We start from the raw sequence: 22,261 nt of genomic DNA, 5'->3' as shown, positions 1-22,261 counted from the left end.
ATCTCAGTAGGGAGCTGCCCTTTGACTCTGGCCGTTAGCTGGCTGCCCAGGCAAGACTGTCCTGGGTCTCTCGTGAGGAGAGCTTCCTGTGCCAGATAGCCAAACAGGGAGGGGATGGGCAGGTGCGGGAGGCAGGGGAAAGGCAAGGAAGTGTAGAGGGTCGGGGAGGGAGAACGGATGGTGCAGCTAGGTGAGTAAAAGCTGTGCTCACCGAAATAAAGCCTTGCTGGGTCCTGTAGCAAGTCTTACCCTGCAGCTGAAGCAGTGCTAGAGCACATGCCAGAATGTAGGAAGGTTTGATGTGCCAGAGGCCAAGGGAATGCTTCCCAGCTGGAGAGCAAATCAGAGAGGGAGTGGGTGGGGACAGGAGGTGAAGTGTGTCAAGAGGGAGCGCAGATGGCACAGCTAGGTCATGTAATGTAGCAGAGGTGAAAGGCACATACATCACAACCATATTACCAAAAGGATATGTCTTGGTTGAGAAAACGTTCAAATGGGTGGCTTAACAGTCTCTGGGGTCCCAAAGATGGACCAGGGGGTCTGGGGCCTTGCAACAGTGCCTTTCTCCGTTTTTGGCGGTTCAACAGTGGTGAAATAGGCTCCTTAACATTGTGCGGGCGGATTGAACCAGGTTCGGATGCAGGGAGTCGCAATTATCCAGACAGAGAGCAGGCGTTGAGTCATGCTCGAGATGTGGCTCATTGCGGTTTGATGCTTGGTTGGAAGGATGCAGGTCTATGAGGCAATCAGGGTCTGTTTGGCGGTCCCGCTTGGGTCAAGGTATGGTTCCACATGGCAGTTTGAAGCCTACCACAGTGGCAATCTTCTTGTTCGAGCTGGAGCAAGTGCCAAGCTCAGCTTGCGCGGTTTGAAGAAGTGCCAAAAGCAGCACCCTGGATCTTGTTGGTTTGAAGCCATTTGAATGCGGTTGACAATTCTCTGATGGCGTATCGACGTGGATGAATACTTGTAACCAGCTGGTTTGTTTCTTCTGGTGCTGTGAGTTCCAATCCAGGGGCTCAGGGACAAGATGGTCCTTGTTCTCTTCACCCCCAATCTGGAGGAGGCTAGCTTGCACCTGCAGGAGAGGACTGTGTACCAGTGGAGCTGGCAGAGAGAGGCAGGTCACCCCAATGTGCCCTTGGGATGGGTAGGGAGCAGAGCCTTGGAACACCATCCTTCACCTCACAACTAGAGGATGCTGGAAATGACTACTTCAGAGTCCAAATGAATTCTTCAAGTGCTGAAGGTCCACAATGAATCAAAGACGGAGTGAGAGACCCCTTCCTTATAAAAGGCAAAAGATCACAAATGTAACCCTGTTTTAAGGGGTCCAAAGTCTATTAAGGTAACAAGTGGCCTTCTGGCAACAATACCAAAAGTGCTTTGCTTGTGCAGGAATTGTAGAAAACAGGCAGGAAAGAGAAGCCCACAGAATACCAAGACAGAGGATTCCTTCCTCCCTTGTGTTCTATTCTGCAGGACTGCCTAAACTCCCACCCCCCTTCATTTGACACTTCAAATGCCTTTTGGTAAACAACGGTCTGGTGTGTTAGATGTTATCCAACCTCACAAAGGATCAAGAGACACAATCTTCCGGCCCATGGTTCTGCTAGTGAGCAGAGGCAAGCAGTCTGACTGGAATACACACAATCCTTAGATGGATGAGCTCACAGTGTTGAGCTTTGCATTGTTATCAAAAGCCACATCTGCTTTGTAACATACAGACTACCAGTCACTGTACCAAAACTCAGTTATGGCTTACATTTCCAGATTATCCTGCCACCAAGAGATAGTTTATCATAATTATTACTGGTATGGGTCAGATGTGTACATTTAAATGCAACATCTGCACTGCATGGACTTTGTTATCACAGCAGCTGTCAAACAGGGATCCTGTGAGCTCTGACCCTACTCTGTGCCACTAAAGACCATGTGCTGCTCTGTGCCACGGGAGACTGGGTGACTGATACAGCAGGGCAGAGGTGTACACTTTTCTTTCGGCATGGATTTTAATGAAATGGGGTTTGCAGCACATCACCCACTGAGATAATCACCTGCATCATTTTAATATTAATAAAAATAGAAAAAAACAGGGTTTTTACACCCTTGCCAGATGGCAATCCTTCACCATAGGGAATTCACACAATGTACTTTGTTAAGCACTGTAATCTGCTTTATTCTTTCCTAAAGAGCAATGCCCGATAGGACATTGGGAAAATAATTATTTAAAAGTTCTTTATTCTATTTTAAAACACTGAATAGTTACAACAAACTCCAGCGCGGAGTATGGAATTGTTAAATATTCTGATATGTAATTTCAGGAGAGGGGAAAACAGAACTATGAAATCTCTACGAGAAACAAACAAATGTCAATTGTGTATCTGTGATAGCTGTGACACGTAGGAGTGGTTCCATGTAATAATGTCCCCACAAAAATATTGCCATGCAAAAATATCGCAGAAAAATGGCAGTTTTTTGTGGGGACATTATTGCATGGAACATGCGGGGGACACCCCCGCAAACCCCAAACCCTTTTTTTTCCTTTTTTTGGCTGCCCCCATCATCCATATAATAGCGCCACAACCTTTTCCCGGCGATATTACGTATGGCGACCATATATATGGAGATAATATTACCCGATACCGTAGGAGTGCCTATTACCACTGTAATACTAAGGCAAATGCTACAATACACTTTTCTGTTCACATCTTGTTGTTGCTGTTTTCATTCTAGTGACAAGTTACTGGGACAGATGGTTACATGTCTTTATACAGAGACATTGTATATCGAATGACTTAGATTGAAACATATACCCTGAAAACCTTAATATTACAGGATGCCCACGTCTAAAAGGCCATAGGACCACTGATAAAAACACAATATACAGCAGTGGTCCTCAAACTGTGGTGCTGCCCCCCCCCCACGGAGCAAAAATATGTCTGGGGGCACAAGGCTCTGTCAAGGCTCTGCTTTTAATATAAGCAGATATGGCATCTGGGGGGTGGCAGCAACAATATGTTTACTCAAGGGGGGGGGGTTGACAATGTTTTTACTGAAGGGGGTGAGCTCAGCCTAAAAATGATTGAATACCACTGCTAAAACACAACACACCCTTATCTAAAGGGCAAGATCCCTGCTGAAAAACAACATAATACATTCAAAACGCAATATTGTTTATCATTAAAACAAATGATGATCAGAGGCCAAATGGAGAGAGCGCGCAATGACTGTATGCGATCACAACAGTAAGAGCTAACCCTGGCCTGAAAGGATAGCTAGAGACCTTCCTGGAGTCATCTGATGATAATCGAACTACACTACAAGTCATTCCCTCATCATCGGACGCCATCACACTGTTAAAGTCATCAGCAAATGTCTCAGAATGGTGGCCGATGATTTGGGGATGAGTTTAGGATGACTTAATGAATATGCTAACATGATCCCTACTTCAGAAAACTTTGTTCCTGATGCCTTTAGGTTGACTTGCCGATCACTTCAAGAGATTGCACGTTTGTCCCTGATGATTTGGGGATGACTTTCTGATTACTTCAGGAGCATTGCCATGTTTGTTCTTGATGACTTACTGATTACTTCAGTTCATCAGAGTTTGTAGGATGATAAGCAGACCAATACAATTGTCATTCCGCTTTTGCTTAGTTGCACTTATGCTGAATGACTGCACCCCCCACCCCCACTGTGGCAAGGGTAATGCTTGAGACTATGTTGGGCCACAGTGGAAGCCATAGGCCTAAACATAGCATGCATCCCTTGGGTGAGAATCCTTTGCCATCTCAGTCCAAGCAGGCATCCAGCACCCGCACAATCTCCAATGAGGCATGGGTAAAGCTTGAGACCATGTTGGGTCAAAGTGGAAGCCAGAGGCCTAAACATAGCATGCATCCCTTGGGTGAGAATCCTTTGCCATCCCAGTCAAAAGCAGGAACCCAGCACCCTCACAACCAATACATTTCCATGCAGACTGCACCAATATAGGCCAGTATTCACATGTATTCCTTCACACAGTATTCATGTTTGCTTTGCGCATAATCCAATAATCAACAACCATAACCAAAAAGACCTCCAGGATAAAAAGAAAAGAAAAACATAGGATCCAAAAAAGATAGAAGCAATAAACAAACAGGACCACAAAGTCCGATCAACCGAAGTCTCAACTACCCACAACTTGCCAAATACAAGCAACAAACGACAACAACAAAGACTAAACCCAAACGACCAGAAAAAATACCAGTCGAAAGAGGACGCCCACTCAGGAACACAACCCACACATTATGCCTCGCCACAAGAAAGACAAAGAAACCAGAACAGACAACAGAAATAATAAGAAAACCCAAGCCACTCAGGAAGGTACAGACAAGCATGATTCCACAACCCAAAAAACTCAGCAAACATCTGAGATGGCCCAAGGAGACATACAAATAACAGAGCAAAAACACTACATTGCTTGCTACCTGTCCACATACGACAACGTGATAAACAAAAAACGCCACAGCAACAACGAACAAGCGTCATAAATACAGGACACCAAAGGGAACGCAACTAATAAACCATCCCAACCCGGTCTCCACCATGGACAATACCCCAACCAGAACAAGGGACAAATTGGAATCCATCACGCCCTACATCTCCTATAGCACCAAGACTGGAACAACAGAGAAGTAGCTACCTTATTTCCCACCCCGAACAAACCAACCCCGCCATAAACCTTATCGGTCGACTCAACAAAGGGACCGACCAACAAAGAACCACTCCACTCAAAAGACACAACCAGGAAAAACCCGCCTGGAACAGAAACCCAACCAACAACACACCAGTCAGAACAAAATACTAATAACACAAAAGAGAAATCAAGCAAACTACATTGCGGCCTCAACGTTAGATCCATGGCAAAACACTCAACAGAAATCAATAACCCAAGCAAAGGAGGCACATACGTGCTCTTCCTACAGAAACCTGGCTATCAGACAACTATAAAGCCATCGCAAACGAAGCAATATCCGACAATTATGAATTAATACACACCGACAGAGAAAACCAAAAGGAGGTGGAATCGCAATTATACACAAAAGACACGCCTGAGCATCTTGAATCATCATAACCAACGCGGAAGACTATTAATCCCTCCAAATCGAGATGGAACACAACGACCAATCCAACATAGTATTCCTCCTGATCTACAGACCACCTTCTTACAACCCCAACTTTTCAACAAACCTAGACGACGAGGCCGAGGTGCTAGCAACCCTCCACAACAACCAAGTCATGCTGGGGGATATCAACATATGGTTCGAAAAAAAAAATGTGTACACAGCAAACACACTCTGCGCACTCGTGGAAACCATGCAGTTCAAGCAAATAGTAAATGGATCCACCCACGAAGCCGGACACACCCTGAATGCAATTTTCTGCAACAAAGAACTATGCACATCGGCGCCACCTACACGAATGGTGTAGAGTGACCGCTGGTGGATACCATTCTACATCACACCCCAAACCCGCCCTGCTGGTCGGGAAGGAAATACTCCACACCAGCAAGAAAAGTAATCATAAGAACTTGGACCTAAAGTCCCTTACAAACCTTCTAGATGCAACCGTCCCAAGTGAAAGAGATCCCAATGATACAAACATAGATACAACAGAAGACACATTCAACAATTGGATCACCAAAGCCATGACCAATTAGCACCAGTTAAAACATTCAAAGCAAAACCAAAAAACTGGCAACAAAATGGTTCACAGAAGAACTAAAAAAAAATAAAAACTCAAAAAAACTACTGCAAAATGTAAACAAATAGGGGGGAGAATACACCAGGCAAGACAAAATAAAATACCAAAGACAACTCAAACTGTACAAAGCAACTGTCCTCAAAGCCTCTGCTACGCCACAACAATAGAATATGCAACAATCCACAGAAAGAATTCTTCAAAATCAGAGATTTAAAAAACCTCCTCCTGCAAAAATTCCATCACCTCTACACAAACGCTTTGTGACAAAATCACCAACCACCTGAGAGCAAAAATAGACAATACAGGAGACCATCAACCTAGCCGGGGCAAATACAACCACTGGACCACAGACACCAGACGAAACACATGATTACAGCAAAACTCACCTGCCTAGAACCAATCACAGAGGAAACTTTCGCAACACTGATCAAGGACACCAACCTTGCAGGATCTCCAAGGGACCCTTGCGCCCCAGACATCTTCAAAGGAATACTCAACTAAAGAACACCAGCGACACACTTCCAGAGCCTAATGAATTTATCACTCTAAAGAGGAATAGTACTGTCTTCCTTCAAATCAGCATACATTAAAAAAAAAAAAAAAGGTCTGAAAGCGCAGAAGACCCCAAGCAACTACAGACCGATATCCAACCTCCCCTACCACGTGAAGATCCCGGAGAGCCAAGTCTACAAAATCCATCAAACTCGTCGAAAAAAAACGGAATGCTCCACCATTCACAAGTTGGCATCAGACCGATGAAAGGAACAAAATCGGTACTTCTATCGATATAGGACAAACCTGAAAATAAACGCAGACAACACCCAATCAGCCCTCCTTCTATTGGACATTTCAGTTGCATTTGACACAATCAGCCACGCAACATGAATAAAAATATTGATGGAACGTGGCAGGAATCCACCCTGAAGTGGCTTACCTTACTCCTAACAAACCGAACCAAAAGGACCTACCTACCACCGTTCATCTTAAACACCAAAAATATATCATGCAGAATCGCAATGGGTTCCAGCCTCTCCCATCTAAATGTGCCCACTGATGAAAATTATTCAATCCCATGGACTTACCGCCTACAACTATGCAGACAACACAACTGATTGTGAAAACAAACAGAACACAGGAACCAAATAACCCTCAACAACTGCCTCACAGACATATAGAACTGGATGACAACAAACAACCGCAAACTGAACCCGGCAAAACAGAAAAAATTCTCTCACCCACAGGGTTTGACAGAGGGAGCCCACAATTGGACTGGCCAATCAGCATGGGAACGCAACCAGAGACTACCAATGAAGTAAACAACCTAGGAATACTCATGGACAGCAGACTTTCACAGGAACCGCAAGACAACGCAATCGCCAAAAAATGCTTCTTTCTCCTACAACTATTTAGAGGATTACTTACTACCTCTCCTTCTCCCACAGAACCCTCACAATCATATCCCCGATACTCAAAAGATTTACCTAAGCAAACAGCCTCTACCTAGGAATGCCAGAAAGACTCACCACGAAATCCCAAATGGTGTAAAATACAGCAGCCAGCATCCTACTAAGACTAAACAGAAGATACGACATCACTCCAGAACTGAAACTGAAAGCCCCACACAGATTATCAGGAAAAAAAAAAAATTCAAAGCACTCTGCATCGCTCACAAAGCCTTGCACAGACAAGGAGTGGAATTCCTCCAAGACAACATTAGCCAGTATCGCCCAGGAAGTGAACTAAGATCCTGCAACAGCCCACAAATAGAGGCAAAACATAACGAAAAAAGGAAATTCGGCAGAACAGCGTTCTCACATCTAATTGTTAACACCTGGAACAACATGCCCAAGTAATTAGAACCACAGAAGAGCCCAACACATTCAGGAAACTGCTCAAAACCTGGCTATCCAGCAGACAATGACAACCTAGAAGGGACACCAGCAACAACACCACCGCAGGCAAACAACTAGAGAGGAGACAAGAGGGGCCAAAGAACTGCAAACAAGAACCTGGCTAGATACCGTCAAGTGGCATCCAAAGGGATGCCCTTGAGTGAGACCACAACAAACTGACCCAGTTCACTAACCCTCTTCCCTCCCTGCTCCTCCTACATAACTGATGCCTCTACATCTGATCTTGGACTAGCAACACTCAAAGATACAGAGAACCATACTATGCTGACATTCCGAGTGAACCACCCACATAGCCCAATACAATCTAAAATGCAACATCACAACCAAGATGCGGGACTACCTTACAGCTACGACCACCTGTGACTCCGAATCCCTTACGGACACTATCTAACCAGTGCACACGTCCAACCCATCATAACCACACAACACTAACACCAACACAAAACACTACCACACACCTGAGGCATGGAAGCTTACCCATACGGTTACAATGTGCGAGGCCGCTCATAAGTGTCCACATGCAAAATACTCACACAGACTCCAGTTCCTCCTGGTTCTGAACCCATCCTCTCAACCTTTTCCCCCCCACTAACCCCCGACCCCACATTGTTGCACAGCCTACAAGCACCTGGAGACTGCACCTGGGTGGTAGTGGTACAGTACAAATCAACGTAACATAATGCCAGTAATTATACTATAAGAAAACATGCCCACCATGTGTTAGGAAAGATTTCCATTTCATGTGTAGTTGTCCCTCCAGTTGTGTACCCCCCCAACTTTTTGCTGATGTTAAACACCATAGTCTGACTTTACCAGGAGGAGCCCAGCCTTCTGTTGCACTCCTCTGGGCTTTTCACTCACTTTATGGGAAAACTGACATGCCCTTAAGACAGTCAGTATTGGGAGACTGTTTCCCTTAGTCCTTTCCAATGTTGCAACATGTAACAAGTGTACAATGTACCTTCCAGTACAGTGCACTTGGGTCTATTAGTTATTTCCAAGTGCCCTAGATACACTTGAAGGATTTTTATTTAGAAGTGCAGATGTGCCTTGGACAGGGCTGGTGACAGCTTATCATTTCGCATATTTTTAACCGATTTTGGCACGAACAGGTGGTCTGGCTCCAAAATGGCCATGCCACGAGGTTCTTTGTCCTGTCCTTTGGCCATCTTGCCCTTCACCTTCCCCAATTCGAGTCGAGCCGGGTCAGTCCTTATTTGGTCATGCATTTTCCAGCGAAGCGCCAAGCTTTCGCGGGCTTCAGAATGCCTTGTTTGTGTGCCTCAAGGATGTGGGCTGGAACGTCTGGTTCCAATACACATCCTGGGTGCCAGAGAGCCTGGAGTGCTGTGAATGACTGGGACCACCGTGGTCCGTGATTGGTCCACGTATGGTATGCCTGTATGTGAACGGATCTCCCATTAGGTCCTCTTCCTTTTGGCGCAAGGGGATTCTAGATAAGAGAAGGCCCCATACACCCATACCATGTCGATCTCTGGAGTTCTCACTGAACGAAGGATAGGATCCAAGTATCCTGAAACTAAGAAGCCGAGTCGAGGAACCGCTGGAAGGTTTGGCACCCTGGGCCCGCTGTCTTCCCGCGGGACACCACTGCAGATGGTCTTCCTAGAAGGTCTGAAAAGACGCTTCGACCCATTGGAATAGTGGGACCAACTATTTTCGGCACCTTCATCAAACCCTGCAAGTAAGATCGCTCGGGAGTGTTCCTGGGCCAACCAGTGGGCTGACCAGTTTACGCAGACTCTTTGCCCTGATACCGCTGCCGTTTGGAGGAGGCCCTCGAAACTTGGTACGTCGTTAGCTCTGTGTTCACAGCACTCGCACCGAATTTTGTACACTTGGTGTTACCAGGTCTGGAGTAAAGTGAGTGCGCCTGAACCGGAGTATACGTGGTTAACGTGTCGCCCAGCCGTGGTGACGATGCAGGTGCGCTGCATTTGTGCCCCTCTTGCCCCTGAAGCCTGCTGCAGTGAAACTGGCCTGATCCATCCACCAAGAGCTGAGAAATCGACACTGTCCCGTTTGGGAATCATCGCTGTGTCTTTGAAAGCCGCAGAGCTGCCAAGTTGCCGCACTTGAACCTGCAACTGAAGTGCACTCGACTGCCGAAGTTTGGTCCAGAGTGTGGCAGGGGTCAGTGAGTAATCGCAACCCTAACCGGTGGCTCCTAGGCACCTCCATCCAATTTTACGCACAAGTGGACCCTGAGGGCCCCTCTCCTTTCCACTGCTAGTGCGAACTAGCAAACTATTCCCAACTCTTGGAATCGACTCTGCCCTCAAGTGGAGGCCTTCCTCGAATAGTGGGAACCTATTATTCATCGCCTCACCCACATTCCTGAGCTGCTACAGAACTTTGAAGAGACCCTGTTTTGCCCATTTGAACTACAGCGTGCTCCAGCAGTAGCCTCCACTATTCTTAGGGATTGGACTGCCTCTAAGTTGGGAGTCTGTTGGATGCAGAAGGGACTAAAGACTATTTGCACTGCCCGTTTCCTCCACTTTTTAGGTTGTGCACCCATTTTGTGCATTAACCTTTTAGGCCCCATTGGTCTTGTATATATGGATTTAGATAGGATTGTGTTGGTCTAAAAGTAAGGCCTTGAAATAAATGTATTTGTATTTTTAACATGTATGCACCTGACTGGGAGTTATTTGTAAGCGTCCTTTACTCTGTGTGCTCATTGAGGTCTTTCAGTCACCCTCACCCCTCCTGAGACCTAGTCTTGACTGCCACCAAGCTACCTTGATTGGTCTGGCTTGTCCAGAAGGTTACCCTGTTCCAAGAAACTATGCTTGCCTCCTGAACCTCTGCCCAGCAGGTCACGAGTTTAGAAATCCATCTTAACACCATGGCTCTGCCACACACTCCTGTTGGCTTTCCCTTAAAAAAGGTCTCGTCACAAAAAGACATGTCCAAATTGGCTGCACAATGCAGGCAAGTCTAGATGCGTAATAATGCTCATCAGGTTTGCTTTACCCTGGATACCTAGTGAAAAATCCCCACCACAGTAAGTAATGGCTTGATTGGCTGCCCTAAATGCCAGTCTAGACACAACACATCATGCTTGCTTTTTCATAGAATCCCAGTAAAAAAATAAATATTATGCCACAGCATAATATTAGCAAGACTGGGTGCACCAAAATGTCAGTGCAGCAACATAAAGCACATATCATCCTTTTAAAAACAAACATTTTCTACTGCCATCTATGATGGCTACCTATTAAAAAGTGCATCGTGATTGGGATTCCAAGATGGCCGCCGACAGGAGAGCATTGTGATCGTGGAGCCCTCACCCCATGGGGCCAAAGACAAAGATAGATTTAAAAAAAACCTTCCCCAGGCAGGGATTTATCAATGTAGGCTACAGTGGTGGAGTGCAACAGCCCGGATCGCTGGGGGACTTCGGCAGAGGCAGGTGTTTTCTGTGGTGTAGGGGCACTGCGCCCCCCGGCCATTGCAGGCCAAGCTGAGAGACACGCTCATAGACCGCGAGCAAGAAGAACCACTCAGAGAGACCCAGTGCGTCAGAGGATCCAGTGCGACTGAGGCGGGGGTGGCGGGAAAGCATCTGCTGTTGGACAGCAGAGGAGCCCCTCAGGAAGCAGCTGCCTGTGATATTGGAGGCCCACCGGGGCTGGATTCGTGGAGTCACAGGGCTCCCCTGCTGGCGAGCACCAGCAGTAAGATAAAGGCAGGACCGAGCCACCCCCCACTTCAGAGAAGCAGCACCTCAGAGAGATCAGGAGGATCCGGAGGGATCATACCCGTAGCCCACTGCTGAGAGAGCACCTGGAGCGGCCAAGAGACCTGGCAGGGGCCGCACACCGAAAGTCAAGAGGCAGGAAGCCGGCGACCCTGAGGGGCTAGACTCCCTCCTCGCCCCCCTTTGGGGGGGGGGAGAACTATCACAGGTCAGTGTGCGCCCTGGCCCAAGGAAAGGGTGCAAGCAGGCAGAGGCTGGCCAGTGATCAGCAGACAGTGATCACCAGCTTTGAGCAGAGTGACAGTGAGGAGTGGAGGAGCGCAACGGGACGGCCCCTGCCCAAGCTTTGAAGCCAGCACTTTGCAGAGAAGACCAGGAGAGGCCTTGTGGGGTTATAGCCAGGGTGGCTGGAGGCCCATTTGAGGTTCATTTTGGAGCTGCAAATAGTGCATCAGCCAGGGCACACCCATCCAGAAGCACAGCAAGGGAGACCAGGGACCAAGAGGCGCACCACACATAGGAGACAGTGGCCGGTGGGGCCCTAGCCTCCCCAGGCCAATCCTGAAGCCGAATAGAGGGCTAAAGAGTCCATCTACATCTGTGGTGGGCAAGGAAGAATAAGGTAGAGGCCATTTGGTCGGGCTCAGTGCAGAGTGATCCTGGCACCATGGCCAGGAGGAGGGTCATTTGAAACCCGAGAAGGAGGACAAACAGAGGCTCACCTGCGCACAGTTAGAGGGGAGTTCCAACCCTCTCCCCCACGCACAGTCAAGGGCAAACACACAAAGCAGCAGAGGGAGGAGGTTCCTATGCCCTGAAATAATTGCCAGAAGAGGTCGAAGGATGCAAAACAATATCAGGGAGAAGAGGAGGGGGCAAGCCGCCCCACCCATCACTCCTGCCTACACACTATGTCCAAAAACAAGGGAAAGGATATGCCAGCTGCCCCCAAGTCTGAAGAAACCACAGGAGGGCAATCTGCAGAGACAGCAAGGCACCGGCTGGGAGAGATCAGGGGCCAGGACAGCAGAGGATTTGGGGCGCTGGTAGGCACTGCAAAAGATTAAGTGGTCACCCAGGAGGTCCTTTGCCAATGCTTTCAGGATTTTGGGGACAAGATAGCGAACACAATTCAGTCGCAGTTGAGAATGATGCGAGCAGAACTGTCCCAATCGTTGCAAGAAGTGAAGGAGGGACATAACGAAACTAGAGGAGCAGACCGATGCAGAGGAGAGTGCCATACAAGAGGTCGCAGGGGACACAAGGAAGATTGACAAGCTGGTAGAGCAATTAGAAAGGGTCACTCAGAACCTCGAGCGAACACCTTGAAAACCGCTCGAGAAGATCTAACTTCACAATAAAGTGCCTTGTAGAGGCGGTGGCGGACAAAGATCTACACACGATGGCGCTGCAAGTGTTTGCGGACCTGCTGGAGGTGGAAAACTGGTCGGGAATAGAACTGGACTGCATACACCGAGTGGGGCCAAAGAGGGGAGAGACAGGGGCCAGACCCAGAGATGTAGTGGAGGCCTTACATGAGTACGGGCAGAAGGGGAAGGTGCTGGAGGCTGCCAGGAGGACCAGATCAATCAGCTTTAATGGTCGGAACTTCAGCTGTTCCAGGACCTAGACCAGACCATGCTGGTGAAGTGTAGGATGATGGGCCTGGTGGTGTGTGCCCTAATGCGAGCAGACATATGCTATAAATTGACTTTCCTCTTTGGACTACTGTTGGAATGGGAAGGGAAACAGTATTGGGTTACCACCTGCGAGGAAGGTACGAGGGTACTGAGGATTGTTCTTGCCTTGGTGACCCTTCATCCTCAAAGACCTGCAAGAGAACTGCTCAAGAGGTAAATGTGAGAGTGGACAAAGTTTATCGGCAAAGGGCTAAAATGAACAAGTCCTAAGGGGCCTGGTTTAACCCCACCGACGAGGAGGCAGGAGTGGAAGTTGACCACATGCCCATCGACACTGGAACGCCACGCTGAGGGAAAAGAAAGGATTACAAGAAGGAATGTTGAAGTCCGCCCGGGGGAGGTAGTTAGGGGAAAGATACCGGGGGGGAGGTGGGTGGTACAGGATGTCTTGGTTTATCTACATGGGTCGTGGGGGACCTGCACAGGTTTACTCCGAGTTGTTACAAGGGCTCAATTCCAGAAATGATGGGTCACGAGAAGCTAGAGGCTGGTTTAGCCTGCCCAGAGGGGTGTGGGAGGGGGAAGGGGATTTGGGGGGGATCCCAATGCCAGCCACTCATTAGTGCGAGCTGCACAGTAAGACGGCCATGGGAAAGAGGGAAGTGCTTCGGGTGACCGCCCTAAACGTCAGGTGGCTTAATTGCTCAGTTAAGAGAAGAAGGTTGAACAGTTCTTGGGGCAGGGGAGGTTGTGGGAATTGTAGCCCTCCAAGAGGGACGAACAGTCGCAGGTGAGACAGGCATAAAAATCATGGGATACTGCCATCTGTTCCAATACAATGCCCCTGGGAAGACAGGGTTTGGGGGATGGTTACATCCTAGGCTTCCAGGTCATAGCTACAGAGGGGGACACAGAAGGTAGGTGTCTGGCGGCCTCTTCCAATGGGAGAGGGGGGGACATATACAGTGGCAGCAATCTACGCCCCCAATACAGGGCAAGATGGGTTCTTATGGGTGACACTGACCAAACTGGAGACTCTTGCCAAAGGGCAGCTAATATTGGTAGACTACTTTAATCTGGCCTGGGATCCAAAAGAAGACAGGAGCGCAAGGGTGTTCCACAACCAGGTGGCACCATCTACCTGCTTCAACGAACACATGGCCCAATTGGAGTTGGTATATGGCTGGAGGGAACTGAGGGGCGGCTACACCTTTTATTCCCAAGTTCATAGAGCCTTCTCAAGGAAGGATTGCTCCTGGATTTTGAGGTCACTATTGGGTAGGGTCGCAGGGATAGAGCTAGGAATGATCGCCCTGTCAGACCATGTGCCCATAGCGATTACCTTAATGGGGCAGAGTGAATATTATTCTATATTAATCTAGACGCAGATCTACACCAAGGTTCTGGAGTCACGCTTAGATAAGCTCCTCCCCAAACTGATCAGGCATAGGCATAACTCAGATAACATTCTTATTAGACATAGGCAGACCTCAGATACCATTCAACGGGTCTGTCATCTGATTGAAAAAGTAAATAAATCTAGAACCCCTGCACTTACTAGCGTATGACCATTCCTCCTCCATACCATAGAGTTTATGGGATTCAGTTCTAAATTCCTTTCAATGGTAAGAGCTAGCATTAGGGCCTCCGCGGATATTATGGGGATTCCCTTTGGGCGTGAGGAGCATAGAGTCGCAGCATTGGCTGACATGCTCCTGTTGATCAGAGAACAAGAAACCTCAATTGCAGGGATCTTACAGGAACTTCTTCTATTTGGGGGAGGTGGCAGGGTTAAAAATAAATGCCCACAATATCAAACGTGACCACCCCCTCAGAAAGGTTCAGGAATCGCGGGATATAGTACCCTATAGATGGGCGTAAACGGGCATTAGATATCTGGGGGTCCAGATTACTGGTTCTCTGGGTGCTCTTTACAGTGCCAACTACCCCGGCTGCTGGTGGAATGGGTGCCCTTAGCAATATCCTGGATACGGAGGATAAATGCCCTTAAAATTGTGATTTTGCCAAAAATCGTGTACTATTTCACGCTCTGCCATTGAGGGTCCCCCAAGGTTGCTCCAGGACCATTCAAAAACATGTGGGGTCATTTATTTGGAACCACAAGAGAACCAGGGTTGCTCTGCAGATGCTAATGTTTCCCAGAAGCAAGGGAGGGCTGTGAGCGCCAAACCTCTGCCTCCATTTCCTTGTGGCTCAAATCAGAGTAAGCCGGGATTGGTTCAGGGGTGACTGTGGGAAGGTGTGGTGTTGAATGGACAAAGCAATGGTGGGCTCGCCGCTGGATGAGGTGGTGTGGCGACTCAAGGGGGGATAGACATGCAAACATGAACCATAGCAGGATTCGGGCCCTAGTGAGGGACTCACGGTATGAGCTGGTGCGGAGGGTGAACTTGACCACTTTCCCCTCCCTGCAGACGTCGATGTTTAGGAATCCCCAGTTCACACCGGGTATGGAAAGGGGTGCCTTCAATGGATGGAGGCGGCAAGGTGCCGTGAACCACGTGGCATGTTCTCGGGGCAGGACATTAAATCCATTGCACAGTGCAAGCAAGACTTCAGGCTAGATGAGGGGAGAGAGGCATCACTACTTTTAATTGAGGCACAGGCTTACGAACCCAATGGTTAGGTCAGCGGCCACCAACGATTCGTAACGATAGACACAGGGACAGGCATTTGGTAGGAGCGTTATATGGGATTATAGCAGAAGGGGCAAGGAGCCAGGCATGGCACTATATGGAGCAGTGGGAAACTACAATGGAGCAGCCACTAGAGGGGGAAGTTGAGTCTCAGTTATGGGCATATATCCCCAAGCTCACGCAGGCCATCCAGATTCTGAAGATGTGGATTAAAATAATGGTCCAATGGCATCTCACCCCAGAAAAACTACATACATTCTAACCGACTGCGTCAGTACTCTGCTGGAGGGGATGTGGGGAACAGGGATTGTGGAAGCATATCTGGTGGGAAGGCCCAGTCATACAGCCTTATTGGGACATGACCTGTGCAGCAATGAATAGTGTTTTTGGGAGTCAGATGCCAGACAACACAAGGATGGCCATCCTGGGAATGGGTAGGGTTCTGGAAAATCTACTCTCGAAAGCTCAAAGAAAGACATACATCATCCGGATAGTGGCAACGCTTGTGGTGGCACACAAACGGAAACAAAAAGCTGCCCCACAGAACACGAATGGGTTAGTAAAATCTGGAACTTTACGGCACTGGAGTGGGTGACCTATTCGATTCAAGGGGATCACCAAAGGTTTCTCTCAGACTGGGACATTGGCCTGCACCACCTGAAGCGGGACTTGCGGGCCGCATGGTGTCTGAGGAAAATGAGAGTCCTGGTGCGAGTACTCGCTCCACTTGGGGAGAGCTCCTTCACAGGAAACTGGGAGGAGATATGACTGAAGTTTCTAGGAGAGATGAGGGCTACTGTGGGGGGGTGCTCAAATGGTGCAAGGGCCCATACATCAGCTGGCAAGAGAGCTGGTCACTCAGAGAAACTTGGGACCGGGAGCCATCTACATAGTTTATGGACTCAGGGGTAGCGGGGGTCGGGGGGTAGGACTGGGTGCGTTGGTGGTAACATGTGTTGGGATCAAGGGGGGGGAGAGGGGAGAGGATGGGGTTGCGAGAAGGGATGGGAGGGGGGTTACATGTGTTCTTACAGTTGAAAATACCAACAGTAAATTACATTTTTCTTTTTTTAAAGTACATTGTTACTGTGCTGCCCTCACCAGCCAAAATCAGCTCCCTGGCCCAGCACTAAACACACCCACATTATTTGACTCAACATTCACTCGCTTATTCACACACAGCATTCACTCACTCATTACATGAGAGGATCATAAGTGACCTACCCATATATTTTATATCGCCCTTCACCAGTTCCAAACAGGCACTGGGAAATGCCCCCCCCCCCTGTGCTTTGAAAAGTGCACCTCTTTTGAAAATCGGGATTTACTTGAAAACACCCAAAGCCCCTTTCCACCCTCTGTCTTGCGCAGTTGTGCATTTGGTGGCACAACTATGATGCACACATTTAAGTGTCCTTTGTGCACGGTTCACCACCTTTTTGGCATAAGTGAAGTGAATAAGCATCCTATCAGCTGCACCAAACACGTTTTGAAAATCGGGGCACGATGGTTTAGCCCTACTGATCCCTTCTTCACAATGTACGTTCATTTCAGAGTGTAATGTTCGAGGTGTCAGAGGTGAATTAGGAATGGGAAAGAATACACGAGAAGGAAAAGGTGCATGGGCCATGAACACCAGATTTGCTCATGAGAAGGTATTATGTTAAATACCATAAGCTCCACAGCAGATACTGTGACTGGAATCGTTAGCCCCAGAGTACGTCATGTACAGAGAAGGTAGTGTGTCCGTAGTTATAAGGCCCAGGCCAGGTATTCTGATATATATAACGGATTAGGAGGTACTGTGTCTGGCATCAGTAGCCCAGAACTGGTACTGTGTCTACAATTATTTGCCCCAGGGCAGGTATTGATGTAGCTGATTAGCAGATACAACAAACTGTATCGGAAGTCATTAGCTCCAGAACAGGTATTGTGTCTGCACTCAATCGCACCAGCCGCTACCATTAGCGCTAGAGAAGGTAGTGTCTGCCGATATTCATCGGGGTGTTGTTTCTGTGTCTGCAGCCATTAGACCTAGAACAGACACTCTGCCTGCAATTTCTATCCACAGAAAGGTCATTAGACCCAGGGAAAGCACCAAATCTGCATTAGCCGTGGGGAATCATTATTTTCAGAGTAGGCACTGGAAATGGAAACAGTAGACATCTGCACTCATTAGCCCTGCGCAGGTATTATTGTATATGTAGTCACTTACACCAGAGCAGGTCTGTGTAGTAACTGCGTCTGCGAGCATTCCAGAGCCTGAAAGGTACAGTAAATGAGCTTTGGAGCAGCTACTGTGTCTACCAAACCAACAACACGCTGCCCTCTGCAATTTCAAGACCGGATGTTTAGAAAGTCACGTACATAGAATGTTTCATTTCAACGTGTGACAAGTACAACACAACGAATTAAAGCTTCACCGTGCATTTCCAGAGGTTACAAAAGGGCTCCTCTTACCAATATAACAACAAAGGGGTGAGAACGCCTAAGTTAATGCATGCTAAAAGAAACTCAAATAAAATTCACTACACGCCTGGAACGCACGCGCTCACCTGATGCTGCCTGGAATCAGGAAGTGAGCGTTTCGTAAAGGAGGCCTTATGTTGCTTTAATTATCAATCAAACATTTAAAGTCGGCACAAGACCCGACTGCATAGTGTGTTTGTTTAAAAGTTTGCCGACACTTTCTGAAATACCTTTATGGTGTGACAACTATTCTTGGCTGCTATTGTCCCATCCGGGCTTCCCGCCCCCAAACAAAAGTGATTTATGGCTGAGGGAAATTCAGGGCAGATTCGGCTGCCAACAGCAAGTCGGATTATACATCTTCCTTCACCCTTATCTGTGCAACACGGCTTTCACTGTTAAAAAGTAATGAGCTCACCCAGTTGGAAATTAACCCCATGTCATCCTATTTTTACCACAGCCGCATGTTTTCTTCTTTTTCTGCACTGCTATGACAGCAGAGGCATTGCTTGGGGGGGGGGGGGGGGGACTATAGCCCCTGATCTTTTGGTTTTAGCCCCGGATAGAATCTCAGGAGCTACAACCAAAAGGCTAGCTAGCCCCCAGTCCCGACAGTTCCGACATCAGCGTAGCCCCTGGTCTTTTCCAGACCTAGCAACACCCCTGTATGACAGCATGAAGTTCCTTTGGTATGATTTCTGTAACTTTACTGCCTTTAACAAGGTGAGGGGTTCTGATTTGAGTGTTGCAGGGAGATGTGCCTAACTTTACCACTCAGTGCTGCCAGGCAGTGCGTTGAGCTGTACCACAAGATGTCTTTTTTAATACCTGCCCCCTTCATTTCCCTGCATTGTCTCACTGACTAGATGCCTGCATGTTCATGTATACTATGGTAGTATACAGTGAAAATACAAACTTCTATGTAGTCTTGCCAGCACGATAACAATTGAGTATTTCGCCTTAAAAATAGCCATACTGTAGGCAGAGGTCTTCAATCTGTGGGGCGCATGTTCCAGGATGGCGAGAAATGCTGGTGCCGCCAGCATCTTCTCGCCTGGTAAGGGATGTCGCTTCTTGGCTCAGCCCCCCACACCACAGTTGGGAGGGGGGAGTGGGAAACGGGCGTTTCAGGCCTTTACCAGTCAGTCCCTCTACTTCCTCTCCCCGTGTGGAACCACAAAGGTAAATGCGTGGGGAGAGGAGGCGAGCAGGGGGGCCCGATCACTGCAATGCTGGTCCCCCTGCGCCCTCTCCCTCTGTACCCCCACTTTGGGGGCTATGGGGGAGAAGAGGAGGGCAGGGACAGAAGCATGCATTGCCAGTGTTGTATCATATCTGGCTCCCCCACGGCAGATTGCTGGGCTCCAGCAATCCGCCGTGGGGGAGCTGGATATCATACTACACCCCCCCTGCTTTGGCTGCCCCTCTGCCTCGTTACTCCTCTGGTCCATGGGACGGCCCTGGCCGGGTCCGAGTTCCGGCATCAGATGTCTGGTCAGATCTCGAGACCCAGCCTGCTTCAGCCATGACCACACTTTACCAAGCCCCTGCTTCGCAGAGGGAAGCTGGGGGCTCGGTGACCTAATATTTGCGGTGTTCCTTTCCCCAGCCATCACTCGTGCATTTCCTGTCTCTGTTTGCTCATCCCATTTGTTTTCTTCTGGCCTGAAAGGGATACCACAGGAATCAATGGGCCTTGAACATCACTGTGGCGGGTGGCCTGGGGGGGTGATCACTGTTGAAAGCAGGCATTCTACATGCTGGACACATTATTCTTGTTCAAATGTGCATTTTACACATTCATAGGAAAACAATTATTTCCAAACTCAAAAACGCTGCTGAAACTTGCGTTCACTAGTTTTCTTTGACATTTGTTTTTGTTTTTTTGTTGGAGCATCACACCAATACTTTGTCATTTGTGTGCCCCTTGCTTTGTGTTTTATCACAGGTTATATTTAAAAGATGTCATGTTAATCAAACGGGTTAATCATAAATAAATGTTTCCGTTGTGCTGACAGCAGTTATTAGGAAATTAAACTGGGTTCATGGGTGCCAACTTTTGGTTTTCACTACAGCGGCAGAAATACCCCAAACCATTGTCCAACCCATCCCTTGGCCGAACACATTTTATAGCACTTCCTTTTTGATAAGTAATTACAAAAAGTCATTCAATTAACAAGTTTTGCATATATTTTTTGTGTTTATTGTTTTGGTCGAATTAAACCTCAAACACATTAAAAGAAACAACAACAACAACTTTGAATATTACAGCTAGGGGCTCGGCTACAGCACCTTCTGTTTTTCCTAAACGCGGCATCGGACTCTATTCTAAGATGGCCACTGATATAAGTAACAACAGGGACCTAGCAACAGCGTTACTAACGCTGCACTTCCAGGTCCCGTCGTGCTCCAGAGTGACTCAGCATTCCTAGCAGAGCTGATCATCCGAGCGGCTCGCCGTGTGTGAGCCTCCCAGCCCCTCAGGTATGCACACGCTGTGAACTCTGATTATATGAGACACGGACACGATCTATACCATGTCAGCACTAATAATATGCCCTCCTTCTACGATTGTTCCCGTGGGCTAGACAAGATAAAGGAACTGAACAGCCTTACACAATAGAGACCAAAGCCTCCACTGAGAGGTAAGATCTTTTACCACACGCATAGTGTGTTTCCATTAGAATATCATGATACAGACTTTAGGAGACCCAATTAAGTGATATGTTACTCCTCCCATGATTTGTTTGGTAACAGGACCCCATAGGGATCTTCATAGATGCAAGCGGATCCTCACCAGAGTGCCTGTGGCAATAATCACCCATAGGTAAGCTGTGGTTTTGTAACCTTTTACAGGACACAGTCCATGATTAAGTCAGTATGAAATAAAACGCACTCAAGCACCCCCCTGATTACATTCTCCCTTCCCCTACAGCACAGACATCATATCGTACAGCACCCCGTCCTGAAGAAGGCTGTGTACAAGATGAGGCATAGCAAGCCCACCTAGACGGCTGAAACACCCCGGTGTAGACACACTTTCCAAACTACAGTGTATCGTCGCTGTCCCCCACAGAAAGAACTATTGTCACTTACTATGTTGTTTTTTGTCACAATGTTTAATCGTTTTCCTGCATAACACTGTCATTTGAGGTTTTGACAGTTAAGGACCCATACTTCTGCTGTCCCACACGCACAAATTGTTGTCCTGCCAAAATGTATGTTCTTGTGTGTTGTTAATTTTTACTTGTACGACCGGTTAAACACCTTTTGATGTCATGTCTCAAATACTCAATTCATGTTGATCCAGGCAACTTTATATAAAACTAAGATTTTTCTATAATTGAGCATGAGAAATTGTTTGTTCCTTATATATGCATAGGGTGATAAGGAATAGGAGAGTGCTTGAGCAAAATTCTCTCTGGACCTATTCAATTGTACCTTTTGTTTCGTAGGGAATAGAAAGGGTAAGGTATAACAAGCTGATGCTCTTTCGCTCGCTCTACAATTTTTTGTCTCTGTGACTGAGTATGAGTCACATTTTCAGGTATGTGCTCTGATTGCTCGCTGTTCTGTCTGCCAGCTAGGGTGAACTGACCTATAGGGAACTTTGGAGATTTCCCAGTAGGCCCCTGCACCCTAGATGCCTTTTGTGTGCAGGGGAGGAGGTGCGCTGACTGGCATAGTGCACAAATATTGATTCGGTCAATCTGGTACATCTATAATATTTTTTTATTGTACTTATTCAATTGCAGGAGCACACATTGGCTTTATCATGCCATCTAGGACAGTAAACTCCGCAGCAGCAATGGCACCATAAAAAATCCTGACATTTGTAGTAGGACTTGCCGATGGGAAGAAAGCTTTTTTTTTAAAAGAACTGTATTTTACTGTGGGTGATGGTGGGGCAATTTTAAAGGTATAGTTAGGAGTCACAATCTGGGATGTCAAACCTATTTTTGAGGCTGTTCCTTTCTCATGTCCAGCTTGAGGCGGTACTGAAAGTTCACGTTTCATGTGGGAGTTGCATTTACAGTGCACTGTGTACTCTCTCCTGGTTTCCCAGCGTTGGGTCCTACTTACTGATGCCGAACACCCAAGAGCTGG

The 22,261-nt window shown here is 47.6% G+C and overlaps 1 protein-coding gene across 3 annotated transcripts in view; it reads right to left on the bottom strand.

The window, feature by feature from the left end:
• Positions 1-18,307, bottom strand: part of LOC138491489 (uncharacterized) — a 163,387-nt gene extending 145,080 nt beyond the window's left edge. For all 3 annotated transcript variants that reach the window (XM_069618006.1, XM_069618013.1, XM_069618014.1), the window contains exon 1: positions 18,241-18,307. The gene's annotated coding sequence lies outside the window, so the exon portion shown is untranslated. The remainder of the gene's footprint in view (positions 1-18,240) is intronic.
• Positions 18,308-22,261: the final 3,954 nt, after the last annotated feature.

Source organism: Ambystoma mexicanum, chromosome 10, assembly GCF_040938575.1.
Source record: "Ambystoma mexicanum isolate Mex_15411 chromosome 10, UKY_AmexF1_1, whole genome shotgun sequence".
NCBI lineage: Eukaryota > Metazoa > Chordata > Amphibia > Caudata > Ambystomatidae > Ambystoma > Ambystoma mexicanum.
The sequence above is the reverse complement of the archived record's forward strand: the minus strand, read 5'-3'. Positions and strand labels throughout refer to the sequence as shown.